Source organism: Hordeum vulgare, chromosome 2H, assembly GCF_904849725.1.
Source record: "Hordeum vulgare subsp. vulgare chromosome 2H, MorexV3_pseudomolecules_assembly, whole genome shotgun sequence".
NCBI classification, from domain to species: domain Eukaryota; kingdom Viridiplantae; phylum Streptophyta; class Magnoliopsida; order Poales; family Poaceae; genus Hordeum; species Hordeum vulgare.
The window spans coordinates 155,065-174,532 of record NC_058519.1 but is presented as its reverse complement, the minus strand read 5'-3'; positions in this window follow the sequence as shown (position 1 = coordinate 174,532).

Below are 19,468 nucleotides of genomic sequence, written 5' to 3'. Positions count from 1 at the left end.
AGATATCTAGAAACATCAATGGCTTTCGTAAAAAAAGCAAAAATCTGAGTTAAAAGTACAATGTGTTGGAAATATGCCCTAGAGGCAATAATAAATTAGTTATTATTATATTTCTTAGTTCATGATAATCGTTTATTATACATGCTATAATTATATTGATTGGAAACACAATACTTGTGTGGATACATAGACAAAACACTGTCTCTAGTAAGCCTCTAGTTGACTTGCTCGTTGATCAAAGATGGTCAAGGTTTCCTCGCCATAGGCAAGTGTTGTTACTTGACAACGGGATCACATCATTAGGAGAATCATGTGATGGAGTAGACCCAAACTAATAGACGTAGCATGTTGATTGTGTCATTTTATTGCTACTGTTTTCTGCGTGTCAAGTATTTGTTCCTATGACCATGAGATCATATAGCTCACTCACACCGGAGGAATGCTTTGTGTGTATCAAACGTCGCAACGTAACTGGGTGACTATAAAGATGCTCTACAGGTATCTCCAAAGTCGTTCGTTGAGTTAGTATGGATCAAGACTGGGATTTGTCACTCCGTGTGACGGAGAGGTATCTCGGGGCCCACTCGGTAATACAACATCACACACAAGCCTTGCAAGCAATGTGACTTAGTGTAAGTTGCGGGATCTTGTATTACGGAACGAGTAAAGAGACTTGCCGGTAAACGAGATTAAAATAGGTATGCGGATACTGACGATCGAATCTCGGGCAAGTAACATACCGAAGGACAAAGGGAATGACATACGGGATTATATGAATCCTTGGCACTGAGGTTCAAACGATAAGATCTTCGTAGAATATGTGGGATCCAATATGGGCATCCAGGTCCCGCTATTGGATATTGACCGAGGAGTCACTCGGGTCATGTCTGCATAGTTCTCGAACCCGCAGGGTCTGCACACTTAAGGTTCGACGTTGTTTTATGCGTATTTGAGTTATATGGTTGGTTACCGAATGTTGTTCGGAGTCCCGGATGAGATCATGGACGTCACGAGGGTTTCCGGAATGGTCCGGAAACAAAGATTGATATATAGGATGACCTCATTTGATTACCGGAAGGTTTTCGGAGTTACCGGGAATGTATTGGGAATGACGAATGGGTTCCGGGCGTTCACCGGGGGGGGGGGGGGGCAACCCACCCTGGGAAGCCCATAGGCCTTGGGGGTGGCGCACCAGCCCTTAGTGGGCTGGTGGGACAGCCCAAGAAGGCCCTATGCGCCATAGGAAGAAAATCAAAGAGAGAAAAAAAGGAGAGGTGGGAAAAAGGGGAAGGACTCCTCCTTCCAAACCTAGTTGGATTCGGTTTGGAAGGGGAGGACTCCCCCCCTTGGCTCGGCCGAACCCCTTGGGGGTCCTTGGACCCCAAGGCAAGGCTCCCCCTGTTCCCCCTATATATACGGAGGTTTTAGGGCTGATTTAAGACAACTTTGCCACGGCAGCCCGACCACATATCTCCACGGTTTTACCTCTAGATCACGTTTCTGCGGAGCTCGGGCGGAGCCCTGCTGAGATTAGATCACCACCAACCTCCGGAGTGCCGCCACGCTGCCGGAGAACTCATCTACCTCTCCGTCTCTCTTGCTGGATCAAGAAGGCCGAGATCATCGTCGAGCTGTACGTGTACTGAACGCGGAGGTGCCGTCCGTTCGGCACTAGATCGTGGGACTGATCGCGGGACGGTTCGCGGGGCGGATCGAGGGACGTGAGGATGTTCCACTACATCAACCGCGTTTCTTAACGCTTCTGCTGTGCGATCTACAAGGATACGTAGATCGAATATCCCCTCTCGTAGATGGACATCACCATGATAGGTCTTCATGCGCGTAGGAAAATTTTTGTTTCCCATGCGACCTTAGAACAACAGTGGCATCATGAGCTAAGTTCATGCGTAGATGTCTTCTCGAGTAGAACACAAAAGTTTTTGTGGGCGGTGATGTGCGTTTTGCTGCCCTCCTTAGTCTTTTATTGATTCGCGGTATTGTTGGATTGAAGCGCTTGGACCGACATTACTCGTACGCTTACGAGAGACTGGTTTCATCGCTACGAGTAACCCCGTTGCTCAAAGATGACTGTCAAGTGTCAGTTTCTCCAACTTTAGTTGAATCGGATTTGACCGAGGAGGTCCTTGTATAAGGTTAAATAGCAATTCATATATCTCCGTTGTGGTGTTTGCGTAAGTAAGATGCGATCCTACTAGATACCCATGGTCACCACGTAAAACATGCAACAACAAAATTAGAGGAAGTCTAACTTGTTTTTGCAGGGTATGCTTGTGATGTGATATGGCCAACGATGTGATGTGATATATTGGATGTATGAGATGATCATGTTGTAATAGATAATATCGACTTGCACGTCGATGGTACGGCAACCGGCAGGAGCCATAGGGTTGTCTTTAAACTAACGTTTGTGCTTGCAGATGCGTTTACTATGACATATATATATATATATATATATATATATATATATATATATATATATATATTCTCCCACGGTTTTGCAAATATGCAATAAGCTAGACATATTGCATATTGCTATCCAATGGGACCTAGAGAGATCACTATAGCTATCCAATGGAACCTAGAGAGATCACTAGCTATATGCAATTTTCATGACTATGACATATCATATTGCTATCCAATGGAACCTAGAGAGATCACTAGCTATATGCAATTTTCATAACCTTGGATCAAAGAATGCCGCATAAAATTGTATCACTACAACTATGATTTCAATGGAACATATTGAACCAATCAAAATTTTCAGATTATGGAACACTATTCCAATCAGATTGTGTTCCCTTCAACTAATCAAAATTGTTTCACTACAACTATTTGAAGGGAGCCAACTATGATTCCAATGGAACATATTAAACACTAGTTGATTCTAATAAGATTTTTCAGATTATGGAAAACTATTCCAATCAGATTGTGTTCCCCTTCAACTAATCAAAATTGTTTCACTACAACTATTTGAAGGGAACCAACTATGATTGAAACAAACAAACTTACAATGTCATTACCTTGGATCAAAGAAAGCCTCAAAACTTACCTCGGCCCTTGGAAAAACAAGACATGGTGTTTGAAACATAGTTGGATGGCGGCAACATCGCGTTGATCGGCCGTGTACTCCAGTTCAAGCCCCAAGAACTTCTCATGATCCACTGCGGCGTCAAGTCATCGTTCCTTCAACTGTCTAAGAAAAGGCGGCACCTCCCTGCTCTCGTTCGTGTACACGACATCGAGCATGGTCTTGCCATGTGCGAGCACCTCTCCAAAGCGAGTTGGCATGGTGGAAGAAGAGAAGGGAAGAAGAGAGGGGAAGAACAGAGCAAGAGAGGAGAAGAACAGAGCGAGAGCGAGAGAGGAAGAAGAACAGAGAAATGGCGACGCGACCGAGACTCTGCTTCGGTTGTGGTTTTGGGAAGCGGGATGCAAACCGTTTGGGCCTTTAGTCCCGGGTTGAGCCACCAACCGGGACTAAAGAGGGATACCAACGGTTTCCACCACTACGGCAGGCCACGTGTCAGACCTTTAGTCCCGGGTTGAGCCACCAACCGGGACTAAAGGGGGATACGAACGGTTGCCACCACCATGGCACACCACGTGTCGTGGTTTTGTCACGGCAGATGTCCTCGTGAAAGGACTTAGTACTGGAGCCATCGCACCTTGGTGGCGACTCAAAGGGGTTAAGCGGGAGGAACACGGCGATTTACCCAGGTTCGGCCCCTCAAGAGGAGGTAATAGCCTACGTCCTGCTTTGTGTGTATTGATGTGGATTCGATTACAAGGGAGGCGTAACTCGCCCAACCTAGCACTCGGTGATTTCTAACCTTCCCCTCCTCCTTAGGACCCGCCTTTATATATAGGTCGAGGCCTTAGGGTTTACAAGAGTTCCTTCCTTCCTACAATTCATGACCATTGTGGTATCTAAGTCGCCGTCCTTCAAAACCCGGAGACTTTCCAAAAATCATAACCGTCTCGTGGCCTTGAACCGGCCAGGCCGAAGCCCGAATAACCTAGAGGATGAATCGCCTCACCGGTAACCCGGCCCATCTTGGGCGGGTCATTTGATAGGTAATATCCCCAACATTAGGCCCCAGATTGACTTGAACTTTCAAGCCAATGCTTCCGCTTAGTTGAAGGTGATTTACTCCTTCATCTTTCACCATGCGTCAGAAATTGTAACCCGCCATCCGGCACCAAAAAAATCTCTGAGTCGCCAAACCATTTCCTGTTGGCATCTTCTTATCCCTCGATCTTCGGGAAGACTAACATAATCCCAACGGATCTTTAGTGAATCATTATCCCAAAATCTTCGGACGTCATCATGGCGAATCTTTTTATTCCCCAGCGGTTCCCGCTCACGGCGCCTCGATTCCAGTGCCTGTCCTGATAAATAGACGGGGGGGGGGGGGGACAGGGCTGACACTTGCCACCTACCAGTCTCGTCAGTCTCCCCCCATTATCACAGCAAAAAGGTCTCATCGTCTCCCGAGGGCTCCGCCGCTGGCCGCACCTTCCGCCCTCGTCCGAGAAGCTTCAGCGCCGCCCATAAGCCGCTGCCGTCGTCAAGCCTCGCACCGCGGACGATCCGTCCGCCGTCATTGACCACCGCATCATCATCGACCACCTCGTTGCTCGCCTCGAACTCCGCCGCCGCCGAAGATCTCTTCGTTCGTCGGGACCCCCGCGCTCCTCCAACGATCTCCGTCACCGTCGGCCTTCTTCGATCAAGAACATCAGGTTAGGCCTTCATTCACCTTTTAGGAGTAGGTTCATCCCTCGCTCGAGCTTTCGCCATTGCCGTACCTTTGAAGCTTTTCGCTCATAGTCGCTTACTTTCCTCGAACCGATTAGCACGAGCGCCGATTGGGTAGCCAGTGCCCTGTGTACCTTTACTTATCCGCTATACTTGCGAGTCTCTGGACACAATGTTTCCACCAAACGAGGGGCGTCACTTGATAATAGATTGTTCGTGCCCAGTTATATTCGTAGGTTTTCACATCTGTTTGGTAGATCCATTCCTCATTTACTGTTTGCGAAAAGTCGTTTGTAGTCTTCACCCCCTTAGTGCTTCAGGACGAAAAGATTTTACCATCCGCAGAAACATAGCTTTTGAGAATAACCCTACTTCCATAAGTCGCCATAGCAACCCAACCCGGCCTCTTGGTCTGGCGGGTTTAAATCTTTCTTTAATCAAAGTACTCGGCGGGTTAAATGAACCGATTCTATCCCATATAGTAGGTGTCCAAGACATGTAATATCATACCTTTACTTACTTGTAGCATGGGCGCCGTCTTCAAGAGTGACTGGCTTCCTACCAAGGTTGATGACGCTGTCTTAGCTAATTATGTGAAAGCGGGCTGTTTGGATCCTCAAGATGTCATTGGATGGCGCACCGGGTTGGGAGAAGATCTCCCTAACCCCAAGGAAGGAGAAATAGTAGTTTTTGTTGAACACTTCGAACGGGGTTTTAAGCCGCCCGGATCGAAATTTTTTAGGGACGCTTTGACCTTTATGAACGTTCGACTCCAGGATCTGGGTCCTAATTCCATAAGCAATCTGAGTCAGTTCCAAGTTCTTTGTGAAGCTTATTTGCGAATCGAGCCTTCTGTCCCTCTATTCTGGTATTTTTTTCATCTGAATCGCCAGACGGAATTCCACAATGGCCCCGGTTTGGAACTCGGCGGCATCAACGTCCATCGCCGTAAGGATAGCCCGTTCCCTTCACTCGTCATGCCTAGCCATCCCAAGGGCTGGGGCGAGTCTTGGTTTTATTGTCAAGAGACGTCTCCTGCTGGTGAGAACAAGCTTCTGGGTTACAGGCCAACTCGTCTTCCGGTTAACTTCAAGCTCCCAAACAAGCTCACCGAGGAAGAAGAGTCGGATTTCATCCCAATATTATCTGAGCTAAGATCCCTGACGAACAATGGTCTTACCGGGGTTGACCTAATCCGTTGCTGGGTTGAATGGCGGATTCTTCTTCTGAGCCGCCGAGATGGTCTGATGTGTGAGTTCGATGGCACTCTGGATCATCCTCAATGCTACTTTCACACAGCTTTAACAGAAAAGGACATTGTTGCCATCATCAAAAAATTAACTTGCGAGCCTGCGGGAAAGTGCAGCCAAATCGGCCTTAAGCCTTTTTGCAAGATTAACCCGGCGCCCAAGGTAACCAAACCTGACCCGCCCTCGGTATTTATCCCGTCTATTTCATTGCTATTATGGTTTCATAATATATACCTTTTCAGAAAGGCGATAAGTTCTGGTCCAGGAGACCTAAAAAGCAAGCCATGAAAACTGCTAAGCCGCCCTCTAAGAAAGCCAAGGGCAAGGGAAAATCTGCTGCGGCTGAGCCATCCGAAGTCGACGAATCTCAAGTCGGCGATGCACTTTCAGAGGTACAAATCCGTCCTCTTTTCACTCGCCACCTGTCACCTTTAACCTTTTATTTATATCTTTCCCTTTCCCTGAAATAGAATGAGGATAACGAAAGCCAGGAAGACTCTGTTGAGGTAATTTTCGTTTCTTCCGATTCATCTCCTTCTCCACCTAAGCCGGCCAGGCGAATTTGTGGAAAAGTTCCCCTCTCTCATCCAAATGCTTATCTGGACCCAAATTTCCTATTGAAGAAAGCACAACACGCCTCAAATCGGAAAACGCGAAGTCACTCTGGCGACCTGGTATCCGGCCTACTAGCAACAAACAAAAGAAAAACAAGCGAGGTATTCTTTATGAATGGCCATTCTCCATTTCTCTTTGGGTCACGCTTGTAACCCGCCTGTATGATTGACATATAACTCTTTTGCAGAATTCCCCTCCTACCTCGGGTGACTCAGTGATGTCAACACTTCCGCCAATGATCCGAGTTCCGGGGTAAGTCTTTTGATAATCTTGTCATGACTTTTAAGAATAAGGAACTTTCCAATTCCTTAACATACTTATTCTCTTTTTTCCAGGGCACAAGCCAAGAAGAGGAAAACCAGCGGACCAACTCCTGACGTAACTCCAGATCTCATGAGGGAAAAAACTCCAACTCCGGATCAAGCTGAACCCGCGACTCAAGTAGATCTCCCTGAGTCGCCGAGAGAAGCAATGGACGCCCCCAAGTCGCCGAGCCCATTGACAACAACGGAAGATCCAGATGCCGTGGTTATTACCGGCTCTGGCTTTTCTAAATCGGCGGCGACCATTTTATCCAAGCATATGGCATCCTCTTCCCACGGAATTCCCGAGTCTGGATTTTCCAAAGAAAAGTTGTCAAAATATGCAAATTTGGATTTTAAGGAACTTTGCTCTGGCTTCGCAAGTCGCCTGGAGGCAAGCTATGAGTTGGAGAAGAACCTGCTGCAGATGCTGAACAAAAAACACGAGGTAAGTTTGTAAGCTTTGCTATACTCCATTACTCCCAGTAACCCCAAGGGCCGGGTCATCAGTAAAAAATGATGAGCCGGGTCTTAAAATTTTTTCTTTAAAAAACATCTTGCGACCAGTAACCCCCAAGGGCCGGGTCATCAGTAAAAAGATGAGCCGGGTCTTGATTTTTTGTATAATTTTATCTGAAAAAATTATACATTAGCCCCCAAGTGTCAGGGATATTGCTTTTGCAGTAATTCTGAGACTTGCCCTTATCTTAAATATTCAAATAGGAAAATCTTGCTCAGACCGAATCAGTGCTGGGCGAGTTACAGAAGAACTTAGCTGTACAACAAGACGCCCGAACTCAGTCAGAAGAGAAGTGTCAATTGGCTCTGACCAAACTGGAAAAACTCAAGGCCGAGTTAGAAAAAATTCAATCTGATCAAAACGTCGCTTTGAAGAGAGCAGAGAAAGCTGAAGCTAAGCTGGCGACTGTTCAACAGGAGTTATCCGGCTTAAAACGTCATATCTCTAACATGACGCAAGCCATCTTTGGTAAGCCTTACCTAAATCTTCAATCTCATCCCCTTTTCCTTCTCTTACTCATAATGCTGATGTTAAGTCACTAATCATCATATTTCAGGTCCAAGAGTCACCAACCTGCAAGAAGACTGTGTGTTGATGCTGAAGGCGATTTATACGCTGACAGAGCAGCTGTACACAGGCAGTGTGTTGACCGTCAAAGCTGTGATGGGTGCCAAAGAGCACATTACTTCCATCAAGAAGGTACTTGGATGCTTGTCCACACTTCCCCCCAGATTGGCGAGTTAACTCGGTCAGCCGCCCGGAAAGGTGTCCTGACTGCCCTGAGTCGCTGCTTAGCGTATGCCCCAGAGATCAATTTAGAAGAAGTAGCCGCTGGCTTTCCTCAGCTTAAGGACGATGGATCGGAATTTGTTGAAGAGGATTACCAAAAAGTCGTCAAGGATTCTCGGCTGGCTGCAACTCGACTCGCCGCAAGCCTTGACTTAATGAAGTACCAGGCGGCTTATGACAGTAGGAATAAGAAAGTCAGCCCGCCAACCTTCGTGACGACCAACCTAATTCCTAGGCGACCCAAGAATCCTTTCGACTGGGAAGCAGACTTGGCATCAATTTTGACCGATGAAGACGACTTTGCTTCTTTGGCCAGGTGCAATTGGGTATTGGGCGATTTACAAATCGAAGTTGGTTAGAGCTCACGCCAGGATTTAGCGAAGTAAACTTTCCTGAATTTGGCATGCGAGCCATGTAATAGTCAGTACTGTTTTTTGATGATATCTTCTGCGAGAAACCCTTATATCGCTTTTAAGGCGATTTGAAATATTTGGCCCGCCTTTATAAGAGTCTTAGCAGTTTTTTGATCTGCCAAGGATGAAACAATTCCTAGCACCCCCCTGTCTTAAACTTTGAAAACATCATCTGTGAAAACAAACAGACTATGGATAGTTTCAACAAGTAAGGAAAAGGTTTTAAGACCTTCAACACTAAACCATAATAAAAGTAATTTCGTCGGCTCATACGGTCGCGACAGGGGGAGGCGAGTCAGAAAGCTCGCGCACCCACCGTTAATGCAGGTTTCATCAGCTCATACGGTTGCGACAGGGGGAGGCGAGTCAGAAAGCTCGTGCACCCACCCTTAATGCAGGTTTCGTCGGCTCATACGGTCGCGACAGGGGGAGGCTGTTGGAATTATGCCCTAGAGGCAATAATAAATATAGTTATTATTATAATTCCTGTATCAAGATAATCGTTTATTATCCATGCTATAATTGTATTGAATGAAGACTCATTTACATGTGTGGATGCATAGACAAAACACCGTCCCTAGCAAGCCTCTAGTTGGCTAGCCAGTTGATCAAAGATAGTCAGTGTCTTCTGATTATGAACAAGGTGTTGTTGCTTGATAACTGGATCACGTCATTAGGAGAATCACGTGATGGACTAGACCCAAACTAATAGACGTAGCATGTTGATCGTGTCATTTTGTTGCTACTGTTTTCTGCGTGTCAAGTATTTGTTCCTATGACCATGAGATCATATAACTCACTAACACCGGAGGAATGCTTTGTGTGTATCAAACGTCGCAACGTAACTGGGTGACTATAAAGATGCTCTACAGGTATCTCCGAAGGTGTTGGTTGAGTTAGTATGGATCGAGACTGGGATTTGTCACTCCATGTGACGGAGAGGTATCTCGGGGCCCACTCGGTAATACAACATCACACACAAGCCTTGCAAGCAATGTAACTTAGTGTAAGTTGCATGATCTTGTATTACAGAACGAGTAAAGAGACTTGCCGGTAAACGAGATTGAAATAGGTATACGGATACTGACGATCGAATCTCGGGCAAGTAACATACCAAAGGACAAAGGGAATGACATACGGGATTATATGAATCCTTGGCACTGAGGTTCAAACGATAAGATCTTCGTAGAATATGTAGGATCCAATATGGGCATCCAGGTCCCGCTATTGGATATTGACCGAGGAGTCTCTCGGGTCATGTCTACATAGTTCTCGAACCCGCAGGGTCTGCACACTTAAGGTTCGACGTTGTTTTATTTGTATTTGAGTTATATGGTTGGTTACCGAATGTTGTTCGGAGTCCCGGATGAGATCACGGACGTCACGAGGGTTTTTGGAATGGTCCAGAAACGAAGATTGATATATAGGATGACCTCATTTGATTATCGGAAGATTTTCGGAGTTACCGGGAATGTAGCGGGAGTGACGAATGGGTTCCGGGAGTTCACCGGGGGGGGGGGCAACCCACCCCGGGGAAGCCCATAGGCCTTGAGGGTGGCACACCAGCCCTTAGTGGGTGGTGGGACAGCCCAAAAGGGCCCTATGCGCCTAGGAAAGAAAATCAAAGAGAAAAGAAAAAAAAGGAGGTGGGAAGGGAAGGAAGGACTCCCACCCACCAAACCAAGTCCAACTCGGTTTGGGGGGGAGCCTTCCCCCTTGGACTCGGCCGACCCCCTTGGGACTCCTTGAGCCCCAAGGCAAGGTCCCCTCCCTCCCACCTATATATACGGAGGTTTTAGGGCTGATTTGAGACGACTTTTCCACGGCAGCCCGACCACATACCTCCACGGTTTTTCCTCTAGATCACGTTTCTGCGGAGCTCGGGCGGAGCCCTGCTGAGACAAGGTCATCACCAACCTCCGGAGCGCCGTCACGCTGCCGGAGAACTCTTCTACCTCTCCGTCTCTCTTGCTGGATGAAGAAGGCCGAGATCATCGTCGAGCTGTACGTGTGCTGAACGCGGAGGTGCCGTCTGTTCGGTACTAGATCGTGGGACTGATCGCGGGATTGTTCGCGGGGCGGATCGAGGGACGTGAGGACGTTCCACTACATCAACCGTGTTCACTAACGCTTCTGCTGTACGATCTACAAGGGTACGTAGATCACTCATCCCCTCTCGTAGATGGACATCACCATGATAGGTCTTCGTGCGCGTAGGAAATTTTTTGTTTCCCATGCGACCTTAGAACAACAGTGGCATCATGAGCTAGGTTCATGCGTAGATGTCTTCTCGAGTAGAACACAAAAGTTTTTGTGGGTGCTGATGTGCGTTTTGCTGCCCTCCTTTGTCTTTTCTTGATTCCGCGGTATTGTTGGATCGAAGCGGCTTGGACCGACATTACTCGTACGCTTACGAGAGACTGGTTTCATCGCTACGAGTAACCCCATTGCTCAAAGATGACTGGCAAGTGTCGGTTTCTCCAACTTTAGTTGAATCGGATTTGACCGAGGAGGTCCTTGGATGAGGTTAAATAGCAACTCATATATCTCCGTTGTGGTGTTTGCGTAAGTAAGATGCGATCCTACAAGATACCCTTGGTCACCACGTAAAACATGCAACAACAAAATTAGAGAACGTCTAACTTGTTTTTGCAGGGTATGCTTGTGATGTGATATGGCCAACGATGTGATGTGATATATTGGATGTATGAGATGATCATGTTGTAATAGAAAATATCGACTTGCACGTCGATGGTACGGCAACCGGCAGGAGCCATAGGGTTGTCTTTATACTAACAATTGTGCTTGCAGATGCGTTTACTATTTTGCTAGGATGTAGCTTTAGTAGTAATAGCATGAGTAGCACGACAACCCCGATGGCAACACGTTGATGGAGATCATGGTGTGCCGCCGGTGACAAGAAGATCGTGCCGGTGCTTTGGTGATGGAGATCAAGAAGCACATGATGATGGCCATATCATGTCACTTATGAATTGTATGTGATGTTAATCCTTTATGCACCTTATTTTGCTTAGAACGACGGTAGCATTATGAGGTGATCTCTCACTAAAATTTCAAGACGAAATTGTGTTCTCCCCGACTGTGCACCGTTGCTACAGTTCGTCGTTTCGAGACACCACGTGATGATCGGGTGTGATAGACTCAACGTTCACATACAACGGGTGCAAAACAGTTGCGCCCGCGGAACACTCGGGTTAAGCTTGACGAGCCTAGCATGTGCAGACATGGCCTCGGAACACATGAGACCGAAAGGTCGATCATGAATCATATAGTTGATATGATTAGCATAGGGATGCTTACCACTGAAACTATACTCAACTCACGTGATGATCGGACTTGAGCTAGTGTAAGTGGATCATGAACCACTCAAATGACTAGAGAGATGTACTTTTTGAGTGGGAGTTTAGCAAATAATTTGATTAAGTTAAACTCTAATTATCTTGAACATAGTCTAAGTCCACTTTGAATATATTTATGTTGTAGATCATGGCTCACGCGACAGTCACCCTGAATTTTAATACGTTCCTAGAGAAAGCTAAGCTGAAAGATGATCGAAGCAACTTTGTAGACTGGGCTCGTAATCTTAAGCTAATCTTGCAAGCTGGGAATAGGATTATGTCCTTAATGCTGCGCTAGGAGATGAACCACCCGCTATGGCTGATCAGGATGTTAAGAACGCTTGGTTAGCACGTAAGGAGGACTACTCAATAGTTCAATGTGCAGTCTTGTATGGCTTAGAACCGGGACTTCAACGTCGCTTTGAGCGTCATGGAGCATTTGAGATGTTCCAGGAGTTGAAGTTTATCTTTCAGAAGAACGCCCGGATCGAGAGGTATGAGACCTCCGATAAATTCTATGCTTGCAAGATGGAGGAGAACTCGTCTGTCAGTGAACATGTGCTCAAAATGTCTGGGTACTCAAACCGTCTAGCTGAGCTGGGGATTGAACTCCCGCAAGAAGCTATCACTGACAGAATCCTTCAATCGCTGCCGCCAAGCTATAAAGGCTTTGTGTTGAACTACAACATGCAAGGGATGAACAAGTCACCCGGCGAGTTGTTTGCGATGCTGAAAGTCGCAGAGTCTGAACTCCGTAAAGAACATCAAGTGTTGATGGTGAATAATACCACTAGTTTCAAGAGAAACGGCAAAGGCAAGAAGGGTAATTCAAAGAAGAGCGGCAAGCCTGTTGCCAATCCATCGAAGAAACCCAAAGCTGGACCTAAGCCTGAAACAGAGTGCTACTATTGCAAGGGTATGGGTCACTGGAAGCGCAACTGCCCCAAGTATCTGGCTGATAAGAAGGCGGCCAAAGAAAAATCAGGTATATTTGATATACATGTTATTGATGTGTACTTAACCGGCTCTCGTAGTAGTGCCTGGGTATTCGATACCGGTTCTGTTGCTCATATTTGCAACTCGAAACAGGAATTGCGGAATAGACGAAGGCTGGCAAAAGATGAAGTGACAATGCGCGTAGGAAATGGTTCCAAGGTTGATGCAATCGCCGTCGGCACAGTTTCACTTCAGTTACCATCAGGATTAGTGATGAACTTAAATCATTGTTATTTAGTGCCTGCGTTGAGCATGAACGTTATATCTGGATCTTGTTTATTGCGAGACGGTTACTCTTTTAAGTCAGAGAATAATGGTTGTTCTATTTCTATGAGTAACATCTTTTATGGTCATGCACCTAATGTGAGAGGATTGTTCATATTGAATCTTGATAGCGATACACATATACATAACATTGAGACCAAAAGAGTTAGAGTTAACAATGATAGCGCCATATTTTTATGGCACTGCCGCTTAGGTCATATTGGTATAAAGCACATGAAGAAACTCCATGCTGATGGACTTTTGGAGTCACTTGACTTTGATTCACTTGACACGTGCGAACCATGCCTCATGGGCAAGATGACTAAGACTCTGTTCTCCGGAACTATGGAGCGTGCAAGTGGCTTGTTGGAAATCATACATACCGATGTGTGTGGTCCGATGAGCGTAGAGGCACGCGGCGGATATCGTTATTTTCTCACCTTCACTGACGATTTGAGTAGATATGGTTATGTCTACTTGATGAAGCACAAGTCTGAAACATTTGAAAAGTTCAAGCAGTTTCAGAGTGAAGTGGAAAATCATCATAACAAGAAGATCAAGTTCCTACGGTCTGATCGTGGGGGTGAATATCTGAGTTTCGAGTTTGGTGCTCACTTAAGACAATGTGGAATTGTTTCACAGTTGACACCGCCTGGAACACCACAGCGTAATGGTGTGTCCGAACGTCGTAATCGTACTTTATTAGAGATGGTGCGATCTATGATGTCTCTTACCGATTTGCCGTTATCGTTTTGGGGTTATGCATTAGAAACAGCTGCATTCACTTTAAATAGGGCACCATCAAAATCCGTTGAGACGACACCATACAAACTGTGGTATGGCAAAAGGCCAAAGTTGTCGTTTCTTAAAGTTTGGGGATGTGATGCTTATGTCAAAAAGCTTCAGCTTGAAAAGCTGGAACCCAAAGCGGAAAAGTGCGTCTTCATAGGTTACCCAAAAGAGACAGTTGGGTACACCTTCTAACTCAAATCCGAGGGCAAAGTGTTTGTTGCTAAAAACGGAGCTTTTCTCGAGAAGGAGTTCCTCTCGAGAGAATTGAGTGGGAGGAAGATAGAATTTGACGAGGTTGTCGAACCTCTCATCCCTCTGGATGGTGGCACAGGACAAGGGGAACCTTCTGTCGTTGCGACGCCGGTTGAGGAGGAAGTTAATGATAATGATCATGAAACTCCGGTTCAAGTTTCTATCAAACCACGCAGGTCGACGAGACCACGTACTGCTCCAGAGTGGTACGGTAATCCCGTCTTATCAATCATGTTGTTAGACAACAATGAACCTGCAAATTATGAAGAAGCAATGGTGGGCCCAGATTCCAACAAATGGCTAGAAGCCATGAAATCCGAGATAGGATCCATGTATGAGAACAAAGTGTGGACTTTGGAAGTACTACCTGAAGGTCGCAAGGCTATTCAGAAAAAATGGATCTTTAAGAGGAAGACGGACGCTGACGGCAATGTGACCGTTTATAAAGCTCGACTTGTGGCAAAGGGTTTTTCACAAGTTCAAGGAGTTGACTACGATGAGACATTCTCACCCGTAGCGATGCTTAAGTCCGTCAGAATCATGTTAGCAATAGCTGCATTTTTCGATTATGAAATCTGGCAGATGGATGTCAAAACGGCGTTCCTTAACAGTTTCCTTAAGGAAGAGTTGTATATGATACAACCCGAAGGTTTTGTCGATCCTAAGAATGCTAACAAGGTGTGCAAGCTCCAGCGATCCATTTATGGACTGGTGCAAGCATCTCGGAGTTGGAACAAGCGCTTTGATGAGGTGATCAAAGCATTTGGGTTTATACAAGTGGTTGGAGAATCTTGTATTTACAAGAAAGTGAGTGGGAGCTCTGTGGCGTTTCTGATATTATATGTGGATGACATATTGCTGATTGGAAACAACGTGGAGTTTTTGGAGAGCATAAAGGATTACTTGAATAAAAGTTTCTCTATGAAGGACCTAGGAGAAGCTGCTTACATTCTAGGCATTAAGATCTATAGGGATAGATCAAAACGCCTGATAGGACTGTCACAAAGCATATACCTTGATAAAGTTTTGAAGAGGTTCAAAATGGAACAGTCCAAGAAAGGGTTCTTGCCAGTTTTACAAGGTACGAGATTGAGTAAGACTCAGTGCCCGGCAACTGATGAAGATAGAGAGCATATGTGCTCCGTCCCCTATGCTTCAGCCATAGGTTCTATCATGTATGCAATGTTGTGCACTAGACCGGATGTTAGCCTGGCCATAAGTATGGCAGGTAGGTTCCAGAGTAATCCAGGAGTGGATCACTGGACGGCGGTCAAGAATATCCTGAAGTACCTGAAAAGGACTAAGGAGATGTTTCTCGTGTATGGAGGTGACGAAGAGCTCGCCGTAAAAGGTTACGTCGATGCAAGCTTTGACACAGATCCGGACGACTCTAAGTCGCAAACCGGATACGTATTTATTCTTAATGGGGGTGCGGTAAGCTGGTGCAGTTCCAAGCAGAGCATCGTAGCAGATTCTACATGTGAAGCGGAGTACATGGCTGCCTCGGAGGCAGCTAAGAAGGGTGTCTGGATGAAGCAATTCATGACGGATCTTGGAGTGGTGCCAAGCGCACTGAATCCAATAACCTTGTTCTGTGACAACACGGGTGCCATTGCCCTAGCAAAGGAACCACGGTTTCACAAGAAGTCCAGACACATCAAACGACGCTTCAACCTCATCCGCGACTACGTCGAAGGAGAGGACATAAATATATGCAAAGTGCACACGGATCTGAATGTAGCAGACCCGCTGACTAAACCTCTTCCACGGCCAAAGCATGATCAACACCAGAACTGTATGGGTGTTAGATTACAATGTAATTCGCATGATGATGTGAGGGCTAGATTATTGACTCTAGTGCAAGTGGGAGACTGTTGGAATTATGCCCTAGAGGCAATAATAAATATAGTTATTATTATAATTCCTGTATCAAGATAATCGTTTATTATCCATGCTATTGTATTGAATGAAGACTCATTTACATGTGTGGATGCATAGACAAAACACCGTCCCTAGCAAGCCTCTAGTTGGCTAGCCAGTTGATCAAAGATAGTCAGTGTCTTCTGATTATGAACAAGGTGTTGTTGCTTGATAACTGGATCACGTCATTAGGAGAATCACGTGATGGACTAGACCCAAACTAATAGACGTAGCATGTTGATCGTGTCATTTTGTTGCTACTGTTTTCTGCGTGTCAAGTATTTGTTCCTATGACCATGAGATCATATAACTCACTAACACCGGAGGAATGCTTTGTGTGTATCAAACGTCGCAACGTAACTGGGTGACTATAAAGATGCTCTACAGGTATCTCCGAAGGTGTTGGTTGAGTTAGTATGGATCGAGACTGGGATTTGTCACTCCGTGTGACGGAGAGGTATCTCGGGGCCCACTCGGTAATACAACATCACACACAAGCCTTGCAAGCAATGTAACTTAGTGTAAGTTGCGGGATCTTGTATTACAGAACGAGTAAAGAGACTTGCCGGTAAACGAGATTGAAATAGGTATACAGATACTGACGATCGAATCTCGGGCAAGTAACATACCGAAGGACAAAGGGAATGACATACGGGATTATATGAATCCTTGGCACTGAGGTTCAAACGATAAGATCTTCGTAGAATATGTAGGATCCAATATGGGCACCCAGGTCCCGCTATTGGGTATTGACCGAGGAGTCTCTCGGGTCATGTCTACATAGTTCTCGAACCCGCAGGGTCTGCACACTTAAGGTTCGACGTTGTTTTATGCGTATTTGAGTTATATGGTTGGTTACCGAATGTTGTTCGGAGTCCCGGATGAGATCACGGACGTCACTAGGATTTCCGGAATGGTCCGGAAACGAAGATTGATATATAGGATGACCTCATTTGATTATCGGAAGGTTTTCGGAGTTACCGGGAATGTACCGGGAATGACGAATGGGTTTCGGGAGTTCACCGGGGGGGGGGGGGGCAACCCACCCCGGGGAAGCCCATAGGCCTTGAGGGTGGCACACCAGCCCTTAGTGGGCTGGTGGGACAGCCCAAAAGGGCCCTATGCGCCTAGGAAAGAAAATCAAAGAGAAAAGAAAAAAAAGGAGGTGGGAAGGGAAGGAAGGACTCCCACCCACCAAACCAAGTCCAGCTCGATTTGGGGGGGGGAGCCTTCCCCCTTGGACTCGGCCGACCCCCTTGGGACTCCTTGAGCCCCAAGGCAAGGTCCCCTCCCTCCCACCTATATATACGGAGGTTTTAGGGCTGATTTGAGACGACTTTTCCACGACAGCCCGACCACATACCTCCACGGTTTTTCCTCTAGATCGCGTTTCTGCGAAGCTCGGGCGGAGCCCTGCTGAGACAAGGTCATTACCAACCTCTGGAGCACCGTCACGCTGCCGGAGAACTCTTCTACCTCTCCGTCTCTCTTGCTGGATCAAGAAGGCCGAGATCATCGTCGAGATGTACGTGTGTTGAACGCGGAGGTGCCGTCCGTTCGGTACTAGATCGTGGGACTGATCGCGGGATTGTTCGCGGGGCGGATCGAGGGACGTGAGGACGTTCCACTACATCAACCGCGTTCACTAATGCTTCTGCTGTACGGTCTACAAGGGTACGTAGATCACTCATCCCCTCTCGTAGATGGACATCACCATGATAGGTCTTCGTGCGGGTAGGAAATTTTTTGTTTCCCATGCGACGTTCCCCAACAGAGGCGAGTCAGAAAGCTCGTGCACCCACCCTTAATGCAGGTTTCGTCGGCTCATACGGTCGCGACAGGGGGAGGCGAGTCAGAAAGCTCGTGCACCCACGCTTAATGCAGGTTTCGTCGGCTCATACGGTCGCGACAGGGGGAGGCGAGTCAGAAAGCTCGTGCACCCACCCTTAATGCAGGTTTCGTCGGCTCATATGGTCGCGACAGGGGGAGGCGAGTCAGAAAACTCGTGCACCCACCCTTAATGCAGGTTTCGTCGGCTCATACCGTCGCGACAGGGGGAGGCGAGTCAGAAAGCTCGTGCACCCACCCTAAATGCAGGTTTCGTCGGCTCATATGGTCGCGACAGGGGGAGGCGAGTCAGAAAGCTCGTGCACCCACCCTTAATGCAGGTTTCGTCGGCTCATACGGTCGCGACAGGGGGAGACGAGTCAGAAAGCTCGTGCACCCACCCTTAATGCAGGTTTCGTCGGCTCATACGGTCGCGACAGGGGGAGGCGAGTCAGAAAGCTCGTGCACCCACCCTTAATGCAGGTTTCGTCGGCTCATACGGTCGCGACAGGGGGAGGCGAGTCAGAAAGCTCGTGCACCCACCCTTAATGCATGTTCTGTCGGCTCATAAGGTCGCAACAGGATGACACAATTTGCACTTTTTAATGAAGAAGCCCCCAAGTCGGAGAGTATTTTATTACTTCATAATGAAACTGAAAAACTTACAAAATGTGGAGCTTTAAGAGCTCAAGTGTAGTAAGGCCGCAAATGAGCAATATTCCAGGGGCGAGTTGACTCAGCCTCTGTAGTCGGTCGATTAGGCCGAAGATCCATCAAATAATAAGAACCATTGCTGAGATTCTTGCTGATGACGAACGGCCCTTCCCAAGGGGGTGATAGCTTGTGCATGCCTGCCCGATCTTGTATTAGACGAAGTACTAAGTCGCCCTCCTGAAAAGTCCGACTCTTAACCCGGCGACTATGATACCGCCGCAGATCTTGCTGATAGATAGCCGAACGGGCTGCAACCAGGTCACGCGCCTCTTCCAAGGCATCCAAGGAATCCTGACGCGCCAGCTCATTATCTTGCTCCACATATGCAGCGACTCTAAGAGAGTCATGTCTTATGTCAGTAGGGAGAACAGCCTCTACCCCATAGACGAAAAAGAAGGGAGTGAACCCCGTGGATCGATTCGGGGTGGTCCGAATACTCCATAGTACCGAAGGTAACTCTTCAACCCAACACCCTGGAGTCCTTTCCAGGGGAACCATGAGTCGAGGTTTAATCCCTCGCAAGACCTCCTGATTCGCCCGCTCTGCTTGCCCGTTGGACTACGGGTGAGCAACCGCATAAACATCAAGACGGATATGTTCTCGATGACAAAAATCCAGCATCGCTCCTTGGGACAAGTTAGTACCATTGTCCATGATAATACTGTGCGGATATCC